The sequence below is a fragment of the Ambystoma mexicanum genome, chromosome 9, assembly GCF_040938575.1.
Source record: "Ambystoma mexicanum isolate Mex_15411 chromosome 9, UKY_AmexF1_1, whole genome shotgun sequence".
NCBI lineage: Eukaryota > Metazoa > Chordata > Amphibia > Caudata > Ambystomatidae > Ambystoma > Ambystoma mexicanum.
The window spans coordinates 709,070,838-709,093,754 of record NC_090931.1 but is presented as its reverse complement, the minus strand read 5'-3'; positions in this window follow the sequence as shown (position 1 = coordinate 709,093,754).

Below are 22,917 nucleotides of genomic sequence, written 5' to 3'. Positions count from 1 at the left end.
GAACATGTGGTCAGGTGGCACAATCCACAAATGTAACATAGGCAGCGACACTTCTACCCAACCCCCGAACCATAATACAGCGATGCATGCGCACATTTACCAGTTAGCAGAATCCACAAACATACCACAGGGTCCGGCACCCCTAACCCACTTCTTTTGACATAGCATTGTATTACTGCCAACCCAACCACAAAATCTTCACAACAGTGGCCCTGCTCTAATAGGTGCACAAAACCGTTACTTCATGGTGCAGTACAGTAGTCAGCATGGACAGTACCGAAGCCGATAAAATATGCAGTTCAACCCTAGCCACTTCTATACACACAGTACTTCAACACTGCACACAGTGGACACACTGCAGTACTGTTCACTCCATCAGGTCCAGCCATGGACTACACACTATAGGATGTGTTAACAATTCGCATACCCATGGACCCTACAGTCTATGTAATGTTGTAAAACACGCACACAAGGCATCGAAGGGCCTACAGCCGTACTGCACGCAACACACCATAGTACACTGTATGTTAAAATGTTCATGTCATGTGTAATGCACTCCCCTTCTGCCATTGATCTGCCATCAGTCACCATGGAAAGAGGTCGCTGCACCAGCTACCGTGCCGTAACGGTACCGTGCCGTAACGCAGGCTGCCTAAATTCACCACACAAGGGGTCGCCTGTGGAGGTGCCCGCGAATTGGCGCAATACGCACGGATACTCTCGGCATACCACTGTCTTCTTCCACCTAATGAGATATATCAGATGAACCACTTGTCACTCCCCCACCCTTTCATCCCTTCTTCCCACCACCATATGGTGTAAAGTATGTTTTCCAGGCCCTTCTGGCGCTGCACTCCTCTGATACAATATGGCGGCGGTTACCAAAGATTTTGACGCACAGCACGCTTCTCTTCAGCCGACCACCGGTCGCGTCCAATGTTCGCCGTCATTCCAGCGTACTGCAAGACTTTTGTCCACAGAGTGAAAAGGGAAATGGGTCTGCAGAGCAGAGGCAGATATCACAAATTTTTTGACCCGTACATTTCAGTTCTTTGCAACAAAAGTACTGGTCGGATTTCCACCAAAACCACAAAAGCACGTATTCGGTACCAATTCCCCGCTCCTGCCGCAAATTTGATTAAAATCCGTCCAGCCGTTCGGCCTGCAGGCGTGCGCAAAGTTTTAGCCCATTCAGTCTATGGGAAAAAAAAATTGGGACCCCCCTATAACTTTGCCTCCCCTCCACAAAACATCACTGAACTTTCCAAAAGAATTCAGCAAGCCCCATCTACTTTTTGGGCAAGGTTTTAGCCAAATTCGTCCACGGGGAGCAAAGTTATAAGCCGCCCAAAAAGTGGTCTTCCTTTGGGTTTATATTTGTTGATATATTTTGCTTTCTGTTGCATTGCCATTTTCTAGTTATTACCTTTTTTAAAATCAAATCTGCACATGCACATATACATGTGCGTGTCTGTTTTTGTGAAAATCAAATACACACACACACATATGGGTTTAATAAAGGTTTGATTTTCAAACAAGGGTAATAACTACGAAATGACAATGCCACAGAAAGCTAAATAAATCAACAAATTGCACTAATAAACATAAACAGTGCTAGATAAAGATGGGTTATTGCGACAGTGTGATGTTGCCCAGATTACACAAGTTGGTCAAGTGGGGGCACCAGGATTTAGAACTGTTGTGAGAATGAGCTGTCTCCTGCCCCTCGCCACCATTGCAATCACTCACCTGACATGCAAGAAGTACTAACACCCCATCACGATTTCAATTGGTTAACAAATTATGCATACCAATGCAGTTGCTAACAATGAAACACTTTATTGTAGTAATTGCCAGGCCTTTGTTAAATGTGCAACTGCTGTCCCTATTATTGTCGGTGTCCTGTTATGCACTACCATGGGTCTGTAGCTCAGGAAGGTCAAGTCAACATAACCCAAAATTCCAGGGTGTGTGGGGAAGATCCCGATCTGCCCAATGGCCATTGTGCCAACCCAACTGGTAGCAGCACCTCTAGTTAATTGTAGAATTATTCTGGCACTTGTAGTTCTACAGTTGAGCTCATGCCTGTCTCCCTCCCCAATGCCAAGGCACCACTGAATCTCCCATGAAATCCCAAACTGTCATGCCCTCAAACCATGTGTCCAGAGTCCCCTTACCTGGCTGCCACTGGTGCAAGCAAGGCCAGTCCTTTCGCTTGCCGATCTCTCTCCCCTCACAGCAATGAGGTGGTATTCATACACGATCCCTGAGCAGGCGGCTGACAAATGACCAGTCACAGTTAGCTTGGCAAACAGAGCGTACACTTGCTGTTTGCGGCCAGCAATGGGGGAAGATGGCCAGCCTTGCATTAATGGCCCTTCAGGTGACACTTGATTGTTATGAAAAACAGTGAGAGGAGTATTGCGTGAGGAAATGGTAGCAGGACAATCGATCAGCAAGTGCTTCAGAGGGAATAGGGATTCACAAGTAGCGTATTCCTAAGTGACCCCGGCATAAATCACAATAACTAAAATACATGTGCCAGATGAGCGCAGCAGTTTGATTAAATTGAAACTCAAAAGCAACATAAAAGTCTAGATTTCAAATAGTACCTTTCCCAAAAAGAAGAGAGCAAACACGATAGACCTAACACTTTGGATATCTCAGAAATATTCAAGGGGCTGTACATTATATGCAACATAATACACAGTAGCAAAAGCTCATAAACAGATGCATTTATTTTGCATTTATTTTGCCATTGGCGCAACAGAATGAGGATGCATAAACTCTTAAAATACTTTAATCAGATTCATGAGGGAAAATGTGTCGCTGTTTTAGGCTCTGAGAGGGAGAAGCTCATTTGCTCTGACGGGGTATCACACTGATTCAGAAAAAAATAATCCTAGCAGTCTCAGAAAGGGGATGCTTGCAGTTTCATATAGGAGGCAGCATTCAGGCTCACACTGCTGATGGTATTACTTCATATATAAATTATAACGCAGAGGGGATTTACCGAGAGCAAAGCCTCTTGACTGGCCTGCCAGATATCTTCTTAGCAATCAGTCTTCCAGACTCCGGTGCAGGCACTTCAAAGTAGGGCAGGCCAGTTCACTCGCATGTGGTGGGTGGGCTAGGCAGTGGCTCCTGGGCCTCGATCTTCCTGAACCTGACTTCCAACTATGTACAGCGCATGTGCTGAGGACTCAGAAGGCATGGGGTTGTGCCTTGCCAGGGCCCAGGAGATGTCGGATAAGCAACGCATGTTGCTTTTAAGATAAAATCAAGATCTGGGGCTTGCAGAGGCCCCAGGTGCTAGTCATCACCCGCACCATAGCTGACAGCAGCAACAACACCTCAGGTGGCCCTTGATAGTACTGCTCACCAGAAGCGTAGCCAGGATTGTCTAACAATTGGGGCCTGAAGCTAATGTAGTTGAGCCCACCGCAGTAACATTAACATAGGTAAATACCCACACAGCGTTACTGAGTGGCATTTACAGATTTTGGGTGGGCCTTGCCCACTCAGGCTCTACCCTGCCTACGCCTCTGTTGCTCACTGCTGCAGTGCTCAGAGGAAAAGATTTCATAGCACTTTTTTGTGCAATTACAAGTAAATTATGCATGATTGGAGTTGTTCTGGTGCCCTCTAGAAGCTGGCACCTCATGCAAAAACCAGCCCTCGGAGTGACTACATAAACAGAAGAGTTTTGAGTCTCTTGCTGAAGTCCCGAACGTTATTACACTGTGTAAGGTCCTGGGGGAGTTAATTACAAAGTTTGATGGCATTCTTTTTCCTCCTCCAACTAGTGTCTCCCAGTAATATCGCAGGAATCACTCGCATAGAGCCAAAAATAAATAAAATAAAAGGAGTATTTTCTTTTCTGAAAACCCTCTAAGTCTCTCTGCTGCAAAACACCAAGACTGAGATATATATATATATATATATATATATATATATATATATATATATATATATACGCGGTAGCTTCCATGTAGTTATGGTTAAGTGGTGTTTCCATAGGAAGAGCATTTTTTGCAAAGTTTGGAGAGGTTTGGTCCTGGGGGGCAAAGTTATAGGGGGGGGTCCCATAACTTTTTTTTTTCCCATAGACATAATGGGAAAAAACTTTACGCACGCCTACAGCCCAAACCGCTGGACGGATTTACACCAGATTTGCGGCAGGGGCAGGGGCTTGGTCCCGAAAGCGTGCTTTTGCAAATTTGGTGTACATCTGTTCAGTATTTTTTTTTAAAATGACCAAAATGTAAGGCAACAAAAATTAGTGATAGCTCCGTTCGCTCAGCGGACGGACTTCCCGGTTCGCTCTGCGGACAGTGCCCTGATTGGCCGAGCGGCTTGCGTGATGTCCGCGGACATGCGACGTGTTCGCTGATTGGACGGCATGGTGCGTGAAGTGCGTCAGATTTTCTGTGGCGCCCGCCATCTTGCATTCGCGGAAGACCGCGTACAGCGCGGTGAAACTTGGATTAAAAATTGGATTTAGTGGAGTGTGTTGGTGTGTAAGAGTGTTTGGGGAGGGTGGGGGAGTATGAGATAGGTTCAATGTTCTGTTTTTTAATGTGCTAGACGCTTTTGTTGTGTTCGATATTTCTGCGGACAACACGGCTGTTCTGAAATTTTGTAAATAAACTAAACGGTGGGGTGTCCTGAGGACGGAGTATGTGTCCGTTTTGTTCGCAAGCAAGCTAAAATTGAGCTAAGAACACTCGCGGTGTCCTTAAATGTTCGTACATAAACAAAATGGGTGTGTCCTGAGGGCGCTGTCCGTATTGTACTCTGGCAAGTTGAATGTGTTCTAAGAACACTTGCGGTGTCCCAAAATGTTTGCAATGAAACAAAATGGGGGTGTTCTGAGAACGCTGTTCGTATTGTTCATTGCCAGGTTGAAAGTGTTCTAAGAACCCTCCTTATGTCCGCTGATAGTACAATTTCCCATGGGCCTTACCCAACTTTTTGTCCACTAAAGAAACGATAAATCAGGCTGCTGTGCGCCGACGTTATGTGATAATCCTATCACTTGCGCCATCGACCTGGCTGACCTGCTTTTGCGACACTAAATCATATGTCCCGCCCCTAAGCCTGACATTATCAAAGCATTCATATTGCCCGCCTCTCTCCTTGACGTTACAGGGTGCGTAGCCAAACGCGCTCAGTCGTCCCCAGTCCTACGCGACTTTACACAGAACCCAGAAAACAACACACATCATCTCACAACACAGCGCGCCACAATTCAGAATATGAAACTGTGATTTAAAAGCAAACAGCAAGATTGTACAGTTCGTAAAGTACATTTATTTGACATCAAATGTTTAGAGAATATTCAGCGATTTGCATTTGTCTTTGTTGTAGATCCGCAAAAGTTCCTCTTGAGCCACGTGCTGTTCCTTTGCGGTACAGAGGGTGTTAGATCAGCTTACAACACAGTGCGCCACAATTCGGAATATGAAACTGTGGTTTAAAAGTAAACAGCGAGATTGTACATTTGATAAAGTACATTTATTTCACATCAAATGTTTAGAGAATATTCAACGATTTGCATTTGTCTTTGCTGTTGATCAGCAAAAGTTCATCTTGAGCCACGCGCTGTTCCTTTGCGGTACACAGGCTGTTGGTTTATGATAAAAGAAGCAAATGGTCGCACTGATAATCTGAAGGCTGCTCCAACAACGAGGCATTAGACCACCATAATGGTTAGTATGTTGCTTCTAGCCGCTATTACTGCGCAAGGGCATATTGGTCCTTGGCGATTGTCCCATAAAATAGTGAAGGTCATGAAGTTGCTTACATGGAGCTGCACCTGGCAGTTAAAGAAACCATTGGCTGGGGTCTGAAAATCGTGGCATTGACAATATGGAAGGACGTACCTGTTTTAAAAAACATAAATTAGTCTCACCAGCCGATCTTCATTAAAAATATTCATTTTATTTGTTAGGGCGTGAAACTATTTGCTAGCGAGGATAATGCAACGGAGTATGTTAACTTATTCCCATTAACCCACCCTCTGTCCTCTGCCTTTTCCAGAGCCCTCTAAGCGACAGGGGACCAATTCAGCGGTGTTAGAGCGTGGTAGAAAACACTATGCCACATTGAACAAACAAGTACTACTTAACCGGGCTTTAACACCACAAATTGTTATTATATTCCAGTATAAAATAATCTAAAGGGTTACTTACATTATATTGGCATTTTCCATTGTCTAAGCATAGTGCAGTCCCAAAATACAACTCCGTCTGTGCCAACGATCTTTCTCATAGTGATATAATATATAAAAGTGGTTACGTTTCAGAAGATTCATCCTTATCGTGTCTTACGTTTTTGCAACACTCCTTCAAAAGAAGTCTTTTAGCACGATCCCTGACTGTCAAGGTCAAAAAACAATAGAACCTTGTAATGCGAGTCGTGGGCCTCTCCGGCACGCGAGCAAAAAATGGAAGCAGCTGACCTTCACTGTAAACGACCATAAATTCTTAGTTTGCAACATTCTGTGTACAGCCATCTCTGAGAAATTGCTTTTTACACTCCATCTTTGTATATTGTTTGCGTGCTAATAAAAAAACTTTGTTAACGGGACGTTATGGTTAAGTTATGCTGCTAAAAACCTATGAAATACAGTGAAAACAACTTTGTTAAAGGGACATTATGGTTCCAAGTAAAACCGAAAAACCCCTGAAATCCGCCAGTTATGGTAAGCTAAGCAACCATAACTTGCGCCACCACCGTGCACTGCTAAGACTAACACCCACGACATCAAAGATGGCATCACAAATGTCATTGATGACATCACTGATGACATCACATGTGTATGTACTTTTCATGAAATATGTGTACAAGGGATTCTTATTATAATGTTGCGAAAAAAGTGTCAAGGATCATTGCAATAAATATCATACCCTAATTAGTGCTTTGAACGATGCATTGATATAAATAGCATTCTATTATGGGGTTCTATCTAGTATACTAAGCTACTAATGCAGAAACATAGCATTGTGTGCAGCGTACAAGATGAAGGTGTAATATTCGTAATGTTAATATGTTGAATAATGAAATGATAATTGTTTTCTTAATAGATTTTTGTGTACTGTGAAATATGTGATAAGTAGCTAATAAAACCCATGCATTACATAATTGCATTACTATAGAGAAAACACAAAGAGACAAGAACACATAACAATATACATATACATAGGGTAAATAGCAGCTTTGAAACAGAGAAATCATCATTTATTTGCATGAAAATAATGCTATCTTTAAAGCTTGTGTCTTCCCCTATGTATATGTTTCATATGATGTGACTGGACTCTAAGGGAATTACTATAAGAACCTACTTGTAGGATACGTCAACAAATAAAATACAATTTTTAGTTTCTGACTGTTACTGAAGAAAACCATGTGGCCTAGATATGTCAGCAAAAGAAAAAAGAGTGAGCCAGAAGAACACTTGCGGTGTCCTGAAATGTTCGAAAATAAACAAAATGGGGGTGTTCTGAGGACGTTCTCCGTATTGTGTGACTGCTTAGCTGTATGAAATGAGGGAATGGCACAGAGAGTGAAGTGGAAATGGTAGAACGGCTGTCCAAGAGTTACGCGGTCCGCGGACACCGCGGCTGTCCGTGGACAGGGCGTGCTACATCCGGGGTTTTCCAGCAAATCTAGCATGGAAAGAAGACTGTATTGTTCGCTGGCAAGTTGCATGTGTTATAAGAACACTCGCGGTGTCCTGAAATGTTCGAAAATAAACAAAATGGGGGTGTTCTGAGGACGTTCTCCGTATTGTGTGACTGCTTAGCTGTATGAAATGAGGGAATGGCACAGAGAGTGAAGTGGAAATGGTAGAAGGGCTGTCCAAGAGTTACGCGGTCCGCGGACACCACGGCTGTCCGTGGACAGGGCGTGCTACATCCGGGGTTTTCCAGCAAATCTAGCATGGAAAGAAGACTGTATTGTTCGCTGGCAAGTTGCATGTGTTATAAGAACACTCGCAGTGTCCTGAAATGTTCGAAAATAAATAAAATTGGGTTGTTCTGAGGACATTCTCCGTATTGTGTGACTGCTTAACTGTATGCAATGAGGGAATGGCACAGAGAGTGAAGTGGAAATGGTAGAAGGGCTGTCCAAGAGTAACGCGGTCTGCGGACAACGTGGACAGGGCGTGCTACATCCGGGGTTTTCCAGCAAATCCAGCATGGAAAGAAAACTGTAGGGATCAGCCAATCAGATGTTAAGGTTGTGGATTTGTGTTGAAAGAGACTGTGTGTAGCGAAGATGGGAGAAGTGGAGACAGTCAGAGTGTTGGTGCTTGGAGATATGTTTGTGCATGGTTTACAACAGTATGCTCAATGCAGGCATGTTGCAAAGAATTTTGATGTTAAAGGAGTGGAGGTGGTGTGGAGCACTGTGCCTGATTGCAATGCACAGGGAATTGTATAAGTTTGTGAAGCTATGGGCAGGATGAACAGTCCCCATGTGGTAGTTTTGCACTATGGTGCTTTCCATTTGGGTTATGTCAGTGCCCCTACTTTGTTGGCAGATTTGGAACACTTGGTTAAAGCAGTAATGAACGTCCTTCCAAATGCCAAAATAATTTTTTCTAGATTACTACCTAGGGCATTATGGGTCAATAGTTCAGTTTTTTGTCCTCAGCAAAACAATACTAGGTGTGTAATCAACCGAGGCATGTGTGCCTTCATGCTTAGAGCTGGTATGTTCTTCTGTAATAATGAGAATATTGATTCCAGTAATGCTGTTTATTTTAAAGAAGATGGCATTTCCTTATCTTTTATGGGAAATGCCATGCTGTTTTGGAATGTAAGGGTTGCTTTAGAGAAGGTTATATGAAGATTTTAGGAGTAAAGTAAGAAAAAAAAATACAAAATAACAGGTGTCTGACAAGCATCTGCAAAAAAACCAAATAAAACGGCTCTTTTCAGAGCCAACCTCAAAGGGGAAATGGGGCACACTATTTAAATTTACATTCACCACGCTCAGATTTTTGATATGTCCGCGGACATGGCGGTAGTCCGCGGACATCGAAATCACTAGCTAGGGGTTCAGTATGTTTTATGTTACATGTATTTAAAGTCAGGGATATTATGGTTAAGTTGTGCTACTAAAAACCTATGAAATTCAGTAAAAAAAACTTTGTTAAAGGGACGTTATGGTTAAGTTTTGCTACTAAAAACCTATGAAATTCAGTAAAAAAACTTTGTTAAAGGGACGTTATGGTTAAGTTGCGCTACTAAAAACCTATGAAATTCAGTGAAAAAACGTTGGTAAAGGGACGTTTTGGTTCAAAGTAAAATCGAAAAACCCCTGAAATTCAGCAGTTATGGTAAGATAAGCAACCATAACTTGCGCCACAGTGCACTGCTAACACTAAGACCCAGGACATCAAAGATGACATCACAAATGTCATTGATGACATCACTGATGACATCACATGTCTGGCTCTCCCTTTTTTCCCTTTACTGACATATCTAGGCCACATAGTTTTCTTCAGTAACAGTCATGAAGTAACTAATTATTATTATTATTATTATTATTAGGGTATTTATTGAGCACAGGCCTATCTTTCGGAAGCATCATAGCACTCATAGGTGAAGAATAAAGTGAAGGAGGCAGAGAAAAAGGGGCGGAAGCTAACAAAGGAGGGTGGACAATTGACAGCATTGGGGAAGACAGTGGGGAGCAGATCACAGAGTCTCGGGGAGGGCAACGTTTGTGGACCTATGTGTTAAGAAGGAGCCATTCCTTTCCTGAACTGTGGAAGTGAGGGGGCAAGCCTGAGGTTGACAGGCAGGAGGTCCCAGAGTCTTGGAGTGTAAACAGATAAGGCCTGTCTTCTGGTTCTTTCCTTCCAGCACTGTCATAATTCAAGTATTTACATTTCCATTTCAAAATGTATTAGTCTCACTAGGCTGTAAAAAGCACAAAGGCTGATATAACGTTTTTAATGAGCAGTGGGCACCCCCTTCTCTGTCGAATATTTTAAAAACTACTGGATGGATTACCCCAAAACCAGTCAAGAAATTTAAGTCCACTCATTGTACCCAAGTTTTTTTCTTATTTGGTCCAAATCTGCCCAGTGGCTGTTCAAAACGTGCACTTTTTCTATATGGGAAAATGAATGTGCTGAAAACTATGGTGTTTTGTTTTCTTTTTTTATCATTATAGTTTTTATTGAATTAATGTCTAATAACAGTAAAAACTAGTTCATTGAAATGAGTTTATGACAAAACAATAATAGAAATCACAGAACAATTATGGTAATCACAGACCACTCACAGTACATTAGGCTCCCTCATGCCCACCCTCATAGTCCTTCCCTCCAGCCCAGCTAGGACATCTTCTTGTGGAAACTCTTTCTCTTCCATCAGCGTCATAGTTCATTGAGAAAAGTCACAATGTCCCATGAGACGTAAATTGAATCATTTTCATTATCTTTAAATCAATGTGAACCAGGCTGAGCTAAGACAAATGATTGCAGTTTGTTCAACTCGTGTTGTTCTGCCCAGGCTCGTCAGCCTTCCGGAGAGAAAGACAATATTACAGTGCGAGCCCAAATCATGACCCCTCCCGGTCCCCTTCCTTATACACTCAGGGCTACCATATTGACCGCCCAGATCTTATGCCACCACATACTTCTGCCTCATTGCCTAATACCCTTTAGTCAGTTCTGTATCCTGACCCATTGTTTCCCCAGGGGTCCTCATGGTGACTACCAGGTGTGCTCCCTGTCCTCGCTCTTCCCATCTTTTTGTCCCCGAGCTGGGCACCCTCTCCTGGTTCAGCCCCCCTACACCACCCCTGCAGATATCTCCTTGCGTGATAGGCCTCAACCTGCACTCTGAAACCCTTTGTGGAGCTGCCTTATGTTCTGCTATGAGGGTGTGAACCCTGATATTCCTAAAGCATGCTCCTTCAAATGACAATCCCACCTCTGACATCAACCTAAAGAAAAACAAACTAACATGCAACCAAAACCAAAACCCCTATCCGCAGCATGGAGGACTGGTCCCCCAGCAAATTGATAATGCTTTCTTTTTGCAGCCCTCTGCAGGTGCTTTCAACGATCGTGCATGCTTGTGTTTCCCTTCATCGTACCTCTCACTCAGTGCCCTTCCTAAACTACTCATGTGCCCCACAAAAATGTTCCCAGACCGTTTATCTGTCTCGTGCCCTTTTTATCAGCCGCTACTATGATGCTACCTTGGCCATTTCCTGTTCCCATGCGTTCAATGCTGGAGCGGAGTCAGACTTCCAGAGTCTCACAATCATCTGCTTTGCCACCATCAGTGTTATGTTCAGCCATCTCCCATCCTCCATGGCTAAGTGCAGCCTTTGTGACATATCCTGCAAGATGCAGAGTCCTGGGTTCCCGTGGGTGTTACACCTTAAGGTGTTCTGTATCTCTTCCCATACTCCTGCCCAATACCCCTGCACCTTCAAGCAATACCACAGAATATGCCCCAGGTCACTCCCACTGCTACCACACCACCAACATCTATCATCCTGTGCGAGCCGGGCAGACCCGAGCTTGTCAGGCGTCCAATACCATCCATGCAGTATCTTGTATTGAATAGATTTTAGCCTAGTCTCCGAGACCCCACTCTTATAATTCTGGAATATACTGTGAATCGTGTCCTCCAAGAACTGTTCCCACAAAGCTTCTGCCATCGGTCCACAACCCCCTCCCTGGTGAGGCTCGAGTGAAGAAAGTCTATGATCACTGTATCATTGTATATAACCTGCCAACAAACCATTTGCCCCAGGTCCACTTCCTTTGCAGGTTTGTGAAGGGAGAGCTGCAGACCTACACTGGTAGTCCTTGATGGCCCTATGCATGCAGTGTGCTACCTTCCTGTGCCTCCACTACGCTTTCACCCCCAATCCCCAAGTCACCTGGCGGTCCCAAAACAATATGCAGTGGTTTCCCTTCAGAATGTCATGTAGTTGCCCTATTCCTGCATCCGCCCATTTCCTCCAGTGAACATGACCTCCCCCTATCTTAATCCTCATGGTATGCCAGATCAGAGCTTCTAGATGCCAGTAGCTGTCCACCTTAGTCCAGATGTGGTCCCTTTCCAATGCAAGGATATTTGTATCGAGTATTGGATGCATTTTGTCCTTCCCCTCTGCTCCTAAAATAACCCCAAAGCCCTCCTTCTGCGCAATGTTCTGCTCCCTTATCACCCAAGTTGGTCTTTGCACCTCTTCCTGATAGTAGACCGCCACTTGGGATATCTTATGGCCAATTTGAAACACATCCATCTGGGGTAGCCTGATCCCCCTGCCCTTGATAGCACCAAGCTTGCTTCTTGGCCACAATCAAAGTCACAGCACTATAGTACCCAGCTTGCTTCTTTACTACAATCTAACTTAATCGCACTCTCAGTAGTAAGACACCCAAGATAGCAATTTGTAATCCAATCAGGGGTATAGTGCATGGTATACACTTCTTATTGCTCTCAGGGATATAGAGCTCAGCTCAACCTTCAGGGCTATGTCACCAAACCCACTCTTAAGTTAAATATAGTTCCCAGCTCACTGCCAGAAATACATTGCCCAGCTCACTGTTCAGCAGTTAAGGTCTCCCTGGCTCTTCAGCTTCCCAGGATCCTCAGCTCTTTCAGAGCACAGCATCTTTAGTTGGCTACACACTCTTCAGAGTGGCCATAGTTTCTACAGCTCTTCAGGGACCACTAGCTTTCTCCAGCCCTCCAGTCTCCTGCAGTTAAACTGTGGTGCTTCTCTTGGTGGTCTAGATGCTCATAGCTGACTGATTTCAGATTGACTGCCTCCTCTTTCACTGCCACCCTTTCCCTAACTCTGTTCAGCTTTACAAATACTGCCTTTCCATTGGTCCAAACAATCCTGTACCCAGATTGGTTACTGTTGAGCCTGCATGTAAGCTCTGTGTTTCCATATGTTCAGCAGCTCCAGCTGATTTGGGTCCCAGTGTCCTAAGGCTTCATAGCCCTTTGACCCATCTTGTATTTGGGTAGACACCCCACGTTTCTTACAGTGATCCACCCCAGTCAATTGTGGCCCTGCCAATGGTAGTGCTGACTCCTCCACCTGTGCTGTCATCCAAGTTGTAGACTGTATTCCATTCAACGAGTGCCATTTGCATGTACCGTGTCAGGGCCTTTCACCCGTTTCACTGGAAATGGGCCTTGGGGCTCTAGGGACCGAGGAGCTGCCCCATGTTGGCAGCCTAATGACACTGAAACATAGTTTTTTTTATAGTTTTTTTAATTTAATAAGTCATTTTAGTTTGTTCAACAAACTTTTACAACATTGATACTTTTCCACATTTACATATCATATAAAATAAACCATCACTTAACGAAAATTATTCTTGCTAGTAAAACAATTAAATTAGAATCACCATTTGACATCAATGCAATTTTCTTCTTTTGTTTTTTTATATTATTTTTTAAGAGACATATGTCAAAAATATGTTACAAGCACATATTAAATTCGCTAGTCCAACAGTGGACTGTCATGTAATACCCACATGAATTGATCACGAAAGGTTACATTTTGCTATTCCTTCGTCAGTGTGTTTAGATTGTTCACAAGCAAAGACCATCACTGTTGGTAGTTGGCACACCTGAGTTCTAACTCAACACAAGCTCTGCCAAAAATGTGGTATGGGCAAAACTGTCTTGGTAGAGTATCCCCACATAAATGACCGCCAGCATCATTCCCTGGCAGACAACGTTAAGCCCCTTGAGTCCCAGCCCAAGAGAGCAATCCGCTTACTCTCAAAATAGTGACAGTAAATTACAAGGGCCCTCATTACGACCCTGGCGGAAATCGAAAAACGATGGCGGAAATGCAATACCGCCATCGAATAGCGCTCGGTGCGATTATGACCCGTCACCGTAAAGTACGATGCCATTAGCGACACCGTAGTGAACGCCAACGCTAACTGCACCAAGTACGCGCGCGCGCGCCATGCCAAACCGTAATTAGCACCATGGCGCAAGGGTACGCGAATTCCGACCCTAGCGGACATGTACTTAACGCCATCAAGCACGGCCGAAAGTACCATTCCGCCATGGTGAGAAGTACAGCATCGCGAATCAACCGTAAACGGCCCCACTGAGTGCCTGTACACCGCTCCCTGGCCACATAGTACAACTCCCCGTAGGTGCAACGAAGTCACAATGCAACCAGTGAAATGTACAAGTCACCCATGCATGCCAACGAACAAAAGAATCACAAGAGGGGCCAATGGGAGCTGCAGGGCACAGATGGCACGAATACAGAAGCTATACCAATGGACATGACCTCAGTCTCCCACCAAGAAACGCACGCAAACACAGGCACCTGTGACCAGCAATATTCCGATAATCACATCATTCCACCAATCCACCTGGCTGACCGGCATCTGTTACACAAAACCTAATCCCCCGCCCCTGAGCATGACATCATTCAAACAGTCATATTGGCAGCCCTCACCCCTGACCTCACTGGGCTTCGTAGGCAAACGCGCCCAGCACAGTACCACGCAACTATACTCCGAAGCTGGAACCCAATGCAGATCTCCTCACAATACATCGCTCCCCAAATAGGAATATGCCACATCACTTGCAAAGAAGAACGCTACACGGCCCATATCAGAATAGAAATTTAATGCACAACAAATTCACCAAGCCCATACAGCCAGTAGGCCATGAACTCCAAAACACATTTCACCATTGTGGGCTGCATCCGCAATAAATGACCAGCTACTTCTTGTGTGACGCCCTGTTCCTTCATGGTACACAGGGGCTACATTCTCGTACGAAAAGGCAACATGGAAGCGCCTAGAACCGCAGGGCCGTCCCAATAGGGAGGCACTAGTCCAGCTGAAAGGCCGAAATGTTGCTCCGAGCCACTAGTACTGCGTAAGGGCATGTGGCCCATTGGCGATCGTCCCATAAGATCGTAATGCTGCTCCACTGATTAACACGAAGCAGCAGGTGTCGGGAGTAAAACCCATCTGCAGGAGTGGCATACAGATGGCAGTGGCAAAAGGGGAGGAGATACCTGTCAACCAAAAGAAAAGAAAAAGAATAGAATGGCCATCAGAACTACATTCGAACAACTCACTTCAATGATCACACTAGATCCACAGCCATATGCATGCTAGCCCACTCCAAAGGATCATCACCACCCCAAAACCACTTGCGACTCATAACTATCCATATCGAGGTGAAAACACCATCACAAACGAGTGTACCTGTGCATGCGTCTGTGAAAACAGAATCCATCAGATGGGATTGGTAACGTGCATGGACACAAGTGTCTGAAGGCGCGTCGAGACAGGGAGGGCTCAACAAGGCCAGATAGACGATGGTCCCACTATGGCAGCCCTGCATCACATAGCGCAGGGGAGGCGGACAGATTCCAAGAAGCCCTGTACATGGCAAACACCGTATCAAATCATCTGTCCATGCATCCATTCATCATTCCCTCATCCCGTAATGATAACGCCTGTTTCCATACTCACATAACATGTGAGAATTCCATTGAGTCTGTGCGTTATGCAGCCTGCAAAATCCACTGTGCCCCAGCCCGTAATTCCAGTGTTGTGAAGTAACATGTATTTGGGAACGTCCGGCCTCATCATCCACTTCGCTATTGCGCATCCCAAACTATTCATATCAATCATTGCATCCTCGCCATGGCCCCTGTCCCAAGGACACTGAACAATAGAATGTTATATTTGCAGTCAGACCTGTGGGCATCTCCTCGCCGCTAGCTGAAGACCGAAAGCGCCGCCCTTCGAATTCCTCATTTGCAACATCACGTCGAAAAGGCATCTGTGGCCGCTTGAAATCACAAATTAATCCATCTAGTGCGGCTGTCTGTGAAAATGGCAACTGCCTTCACTCACAAATGGGAGGCCCCGCCCGTCGGTGAACCTCGGTACAGTGATGCATGAGGGTCCACCGTTACTCGAGTACTACGTTCCACTGACCCTTCACAAGTCTGTTCGCGACTGCAAAGAATGCATGTGAAACAATGGGACCATAGCCGAATGAACATATCAACCAATGTTACACGGCCATCGGGTACTAATACATGATTGTAATAGCAAGATGCCATTCCTCGAATTGCAGCGTTGTGTGCGGGACGTGCTCGCCCAAAGGGGAGAGCAGCTTGCACAGGTGGAATGAATCACCACAGGTGGAGGCCATACAGCCTGAAAACACATAAATTGCACACCCAGTCTCCTCCCACAACCACACCCACTCCGAAATGCTACCGGCAGGACTCGCGATGTTGGCCCTGGGGGACCTGATAGCACTGCAAGTACTCCAACTCCAAGAAGAAGACGAACACCAACTACAACCGGCCGCACGGAGGAGACGCAGGAGGAGGAGGAGGGCAAGGCAGGGCCAGCAAGGGCTGCCAGCACAGCCACTACCACCACGCAGGCAGCCCGCAATCCCACGCCTCCGAGCACATCCGTTCAACCTCACTGATGAGCAGATCCACACCCTCTACCGTTTGGACCGGGACACCATAGCCGCCATTGTGGACATGACACAGGCTGACCTTGTCAGCATGATAGATAGCCCAACCGCCATCCCACCCCTACTGAAGGTGGTGTCTGTACTCCACTTGCTGGCCACAGGCACCTACCAGCACACAGTCGGACAGTTGCACGGCATTTCTCAGCCACTGTTCTCACGGACACTATTGCAAGTGCTCGATGCCCTCCTGCAGCACGCAGACGACTACATCTCTCTACCACGCTCGGAGCAGGAAATAACCAACACAAAAGTGGGATTCCATGCACTTGGCGGCATACCGGGTTGCATTGGTGCCATCGACTGCACCCATGTGGAATTGGTCGTCCCACATGCCATGGAGGCCCAGTACCACAACCGAAAACAATTTCATTCACTGAATGTACAAATGGTGTGTGACTCCAACAGGATCATTACACATTGTTGTGCCCGATTCCCTGGATCAACCCATGATTCTATGGTCTTGAGGAACTCTACAATACCACGCTACATGGAGCGACACGCAGGGAACAGATCCTGGCTACTCAGTGAGTCTCATTTCATGCATGATGATGTGGGGTATGTGATGCGGCAATGACCTGGCAGGAAGGGGGGGGGTGCGTACGTAGCAATGGCATTCCACATAATTCGTTTATCGTCCACATACAGGTGATGCCGGATATCCACTGAAGAGATGGCTCCTCACACCAGTCCGGAACCCACGGGACCAGCATGAGGAGGACTACAACCATGCCCACTCACGTACCCGTGTAGTCATTGAACAGGCATTCGCCTACTGAAGACCCGTTTCCGGTGCCTCAGCAGGTCTGGCGGGGCACTCCTGTACCGCCATGAGAAGGTTGCAAAGATGGTGATGGCATGTGTCATGCTACACAACATGTGCATACGTAGAAATGTGCCCATGCCCCCTGACGCAGAACTGCAAGCACCTGAAGATGGTCATGATGAGGGTGGGGATGTGGCAGCACCTCAAGGAGTCTGCGAGGCACAGGAGGGCCGTGAAATTCGTCAGCATCTCATAGATGCATGCTTCTAGCACTCACGCCTGGTGGCTGATACATGGACACGGGACTCGTGGCACTGTGTGTGTCTGGTACATGCACAATATGGACTGTACGCCTATGATGGCCTAGTACACAAAGATCATTGTCCACACATCTCATTGTTTGATCGTGCATTGTTTATGGCATATGTGATATCATGTTGAACACCCTATCGACCCGCCACCCAAGTGAGCCCAACACACCCCCTCCACCCTCCTACCTCCCCCCCGAACACCAGTGTCCAAAGATGCTCATTGTCAGTGGGCAGTCGCTATTGCAAGCCCCCTCTGCGGGTATCAGGGGCACCCCTGCCTGTGGAGCGCAGGTTCCTCCCAGATCTACGTTGGGGGCTGCCCTGGACGGAACTTGCAACGGATGATGTCTCTGCCTGCTCACGTCCATGCATGTCCCTAAGGGTTTGTGAGAGCTCAGTGAGCACACGGCGCACTGCGGCAAGTTCGGCACATACGTCTTTGGACGTCGCATGCAGTTCCCCCCTCAGGCTCTCGGTGCTTCTCTCCATTTGGACTCTCAGGCTCTCGGTGCTACTCTCCATTTGGACTCTCAGGCTCTCGGTGCTACTCTCCATTTGGACTCTCAGGCTCTCGGTGCTACTCTCCATTTGTGCCCTAAGTGTCTCAGTTGATGTTTCTATGTCTGCCTTAGTGCCCCCACATCCATCGGCATGGTCCTTGAGGAGCGTGGCCAGTTGCTGCTGTTGCACGATTAACTGGTCGAGGGACTGTTGCCTCTGCTGGGCCATGGCCATTTGCGGTGGTGTCACAGAGGGGCTGTTCGCCTCATGTTGCCCTGCCACAGGGCTTGTGGGGGATGGCCAGTCGTCGTCTTGTGGGTGCCCCTGCGTGGTATCCTCATGGTGTACGGGATGGAACAGACAGGGGGATTGGGACAGGTCATGGATGGATCTGACTTCGACATCCCCGTCTTCTGTGTCGGAGCATGCTGCCATTAATGGGGTGTCACCTATGGTGCTGCTGCCACCAGAGGCAGTACCTTCTGTGGCATCCATTGAGGGGACCTGTGGTGGTGCTGTTGTGGGCATGCTGGCTGCTGGGGTGCCTGTTGATGTTCCCTCCTGTGTGCTGCCACTTGATATGTGCTGCTGCCGTGTCTTGATGCGTGCAGCTGAGGTGGAGGGTCTTTGGCCGTCGGTCTTGGCCCTCTTTGCAGGTGTGCTGGTAGGGGTGTCCTGGAGCTCGTCGTTTGGATCGGACCCTGTGGTGGAGTAAAGGAGGGCGAGCGTTATTAATGGGTCTGTGGGAATTGGAATGGCAATGTATCACATGCATTGGGGTGGTACCTGAGGGTGATTTGGGTCGGGGCCTTGGAGGTGCTTTCATTTGTGTGTGGAGTGAGGGTGCAGTTGTTTGGCAGCCTGCAGTTAGGGTGTGCCTGCTGCACGTGTAGTGGGTGTTTTTGGGGTTTTTACTTATTTATGTATTTATTGTGAGTTTTAAAGTGCGCTATCAGGCCAATGTGTGTGGACGTTCTCCTGGCCATGTGTTGCTGTTGCGCTATGTGGACACATGTGAGTCACATGATTGGACATTGTGGATTTGGCATGGTTTTATTTGGGCCACCTACCTGATTCTCCGGATGTCTGCACTCCTTTCTCCATCCCTCCGACTCCCTCTATGCTCTCCATTCCAATGGTGGAGGCACAGATTTCTTCCCAGGGGGTCAACTTGATGGGTGATTCCGATCCTCCCCCGGTGGCTGTGGCAATGTTGCGGTTGGCAGAAAGTATGCTACGGACGCGTATCCGCAGGTCGTCCCACCGCTTCCTGCATTGCTGTGGGTTGCGGGGTGCGGTCCCCACCGCACTTACCCGCTGTGCCACCAGGGCTCATATGGCCTTCTTGTTCGCAAGTGCCGTCCTGGTCATTTGCGTGGAGAAGACGGCGGCGGCATTCTCCTGGAGGGTCTCTGTAAGCACGGTGAGTTCCTCACGGGAGAAGTGGACCTGCCGCTTGCGGTCGCACGCTTTCTTCGCTACTTTTCCCATTTTTCTTGGTTTCACTAGGGTGGATGACGGGTTGGGATGTGTCTCAGGGTCGTGTTTTTAGTGGTTGTGTGTATTTTGTGGTTTTATAGGTGTACGGGGTGTTGTTTCCCGTTCCGGGCCCATGTTTTTACTTCCGTTTCCGTATATTTACGGTCACCGTACTTTCCGGTTGGCGCTCACTGCGGTGTCCGCTATGATGGGTGGCGGTATTGCACCTAGGGCGCCGTACGGCGGCGGTGTGGGCCGTTTTGGGGTCATTTCCGCCATCGCGGACTTTGCACTTCCGCCATGGCGTGGTGCTCGTGCCCGATGGGTCGGAATGGGCCGCACTTTGCTCCATCGTGCAATGGCGGAAACGCTATTTACGCTGTGGCGGTCCGGTCAGTCACTTTCCGCCAGGGTCGTAATGAGGGCCAAGGTGTTTTATTGTTTTGTTCTGCGCTATATTATGGCAAAAACGGCATTGCATATATCCCTCAGTATCCGATGAGTTCCCCCATTTCATGGTTCTTACTAGGGTGTAACTGATTTAACTTAAATCGTAAATGGATATCCCTCAACGAAGAACAGGGAAACTTCATCAGATACATTCGACGGGGTGTCCTCTTAGATGAGAATAAAGCAGCTTCCGTGTACAATTTCTTTGTACGTAACAGTTCTAAAGGTCTTACCCAGTCATTTTCAAATACACGTTTCTTCACATGTAGGAGCCGATACTCCAGATCAGCTAGGCAAAGCACACATTCTTCCAACAGTTTGCTTATGGAATCATAAAATGTTGCTACTGATGGTGGGTTTCTTTCAATGATCATTTGTCGAAATTCTTGATATGAGTTGGGGGGTGCCTATAACATTTTTTGATAAGTTGGTCAGGCGCCACCAGTGAAATCTGGTTGACAATGCTATTAGTCCCAATTCCTGATGGAGTACAGCACTGGGCAGTGACTGGACCAGGCACAGAGTGCGCTTCCAGAGGGGACCCTGAATCTGGTCGAGAACACTGTCAATGTTTAAGAGGCACATATCTAGTCCATACAAAATTATCGCTTCCACTTTAAGCGTGTAAAATTCGAATGAGGGCACCATTGAGAATTTACAGAACTTTGCATAAACAATCCACATTTGGGTAGCCAAAGCTGTGACCTTGTTATTCAGCCCATTCTTCCACATTGTTAGTGAGTTAGAGTCAGGTATTTCATATCCTAGATATTTTAGGGTCACAGGCCTTTGGGATGGCACTGCGGTTGATGGTCCATAATGTAGTTCTAGTTTTCTGCTTCAAATTCTGAAATGTAAAAACCCTTGATTTTTGGACATTGCACTGTAGATTGTGATTATGCAAATAATCTGCAAATATGTTGAGCTTTCTTTGCAGTCCAAAGGGGGTACGAACAAAAATTAAAATGTCATCTGCAAAGGCGAGCCATTGGATCTTTAAGTGGCCCAGCCTGGCAGGATAAGAAATCTCCTTTTCCCAAATGTCATCAATTTCACAGAGGTAGAGGTTAAACAGGGTCGCTGCCAAGTTAGAACCCTGCTTAACCCCCACCTCTGTAGGAATTGGCAGCGTTGTTGCTCCTGATGTATTTATCCTTACCAAGTAGGAGGTCATATGGTGCGGATTTGCAATCAGGGCAATAAGATGTGGAGGTGCCCCAAGCGTTCTAACTTTGTCCAGAGTATTCCACGGATCACGCTGTCAAACGCATACAACAGATCGACTGATGCCATATAAATCGGGCCTGAGTTGGCAATTTTTGTTTTTACAAGCAAGTGAGCCACAATAGATGCGTTTAGCGTTGTTCCGAGTTGAGCACGAAAACCAATTTGGAATCTAGATAGGCTATTGTGTGAACCAATATGGTTTTGAAGTAACAAGATTGCCAAAACCTTTGCTCCTGCATCAATTAAGGCAATAGGCCTAAAATTTGCTGGATCCGTCTTTATGCCCTTTTTAAAAATCAGAACCACTATTGATTGCAACCATGACAGTGGAATAGTTGCGGTTTGTAAGATGTCATCAATCAGATTTTTTAACAGAACAGCCCAAAAAGAAAGATTTCTCTTGGGTACACAAGGTGGGATGGAGTCGGGTCCGGGGGCTTTGGAGTTTTTCAATACCCCAACGGCTATGAACATTTCTTCTATCGACCAACCGGCAAAATTAATATAGGCCATGGCCGTAATTTTGGAGAGGGAATTACCAAATCTCCCAGGCAGAGCAAATTTCTGCCTAAAAAATTGGGTCCACACGTCTGCAGTAATGTTCGAAGTCTGATTTATAGTGGTTGATTGTTCCTTTGAACGTAACAGAGCCCATTTTGAGCACCTATCATTGCGACAAAATTTGCCCAACATCACCTGATTGGTAGTGTGATGAAGATATAATCTATCATTTTTGCATACATTTCTATAAGGATTACAGCTGGTTTTCTTACATATTTGGAACTCCTATTCAGTTAAGGAGCACATTTTGAGATGTCTTAGCTTAGCATTTTTTTTTGCTTCTGCAAGTTTAATTACGTTACTGTGAGGATGCACATGCTGTGGTTGGTTTATGGCATGTTGGAACTGTGGGAAGTATTCAGTAATCCTTCATGCAAGGTTGACTGTAGTTCTAAATCAATCAGTGATTTCAACTTGTCGCATATATAGACGCTCCACCTCAGGGACATACCCAGGCGATCATAAAGGAATACGGATTGTGTGTAGTCACTCTTCATTTGTAACCTTATGGCCTCTATTGTTAATTTTAGAATTGCATGGTCACTTAGATCTAAGGGGCTAAGTGTAGTCTCACTACAGTCTTGCATCAAATTCATAGAGACAGCAAAATAATCAATACAAGTGTTCTTATAGTCACGCTGCCATGTAATGATATGTCTCTTACCCTGAAAGGCAATAAAAACAATATCCCAGTAGGCCAAGAAATCACACCATTGCAAACCTCTGTGTCTCATTAACGGGCATTTTGTGACCTTGTCAGTGCGAACCTCCCTCTTGTGAGAGCTTATACATTCAGCATTAAAGTCGCCTCACAAAAGGACCTTACCGTTGGGCCATTCAGTGAACACCTCATCAAACATAGTGGCAATTTTGGTAAAGATGGATTCAATGGGAGTTTGGGTTGGATTATGGTAGAGCGATATAAATAAGTATATACCCTTCACAATCCCATTGATTTCTACCACCGTCGGCATAAAACGAGTGTGATCTGTACATTTTAAGTATGTGATACAACAAGTTTGTGTTAAGAAGTATCTCTAAGCCACCATATGGTCTTCCCTGTAAGCCGCGTTGG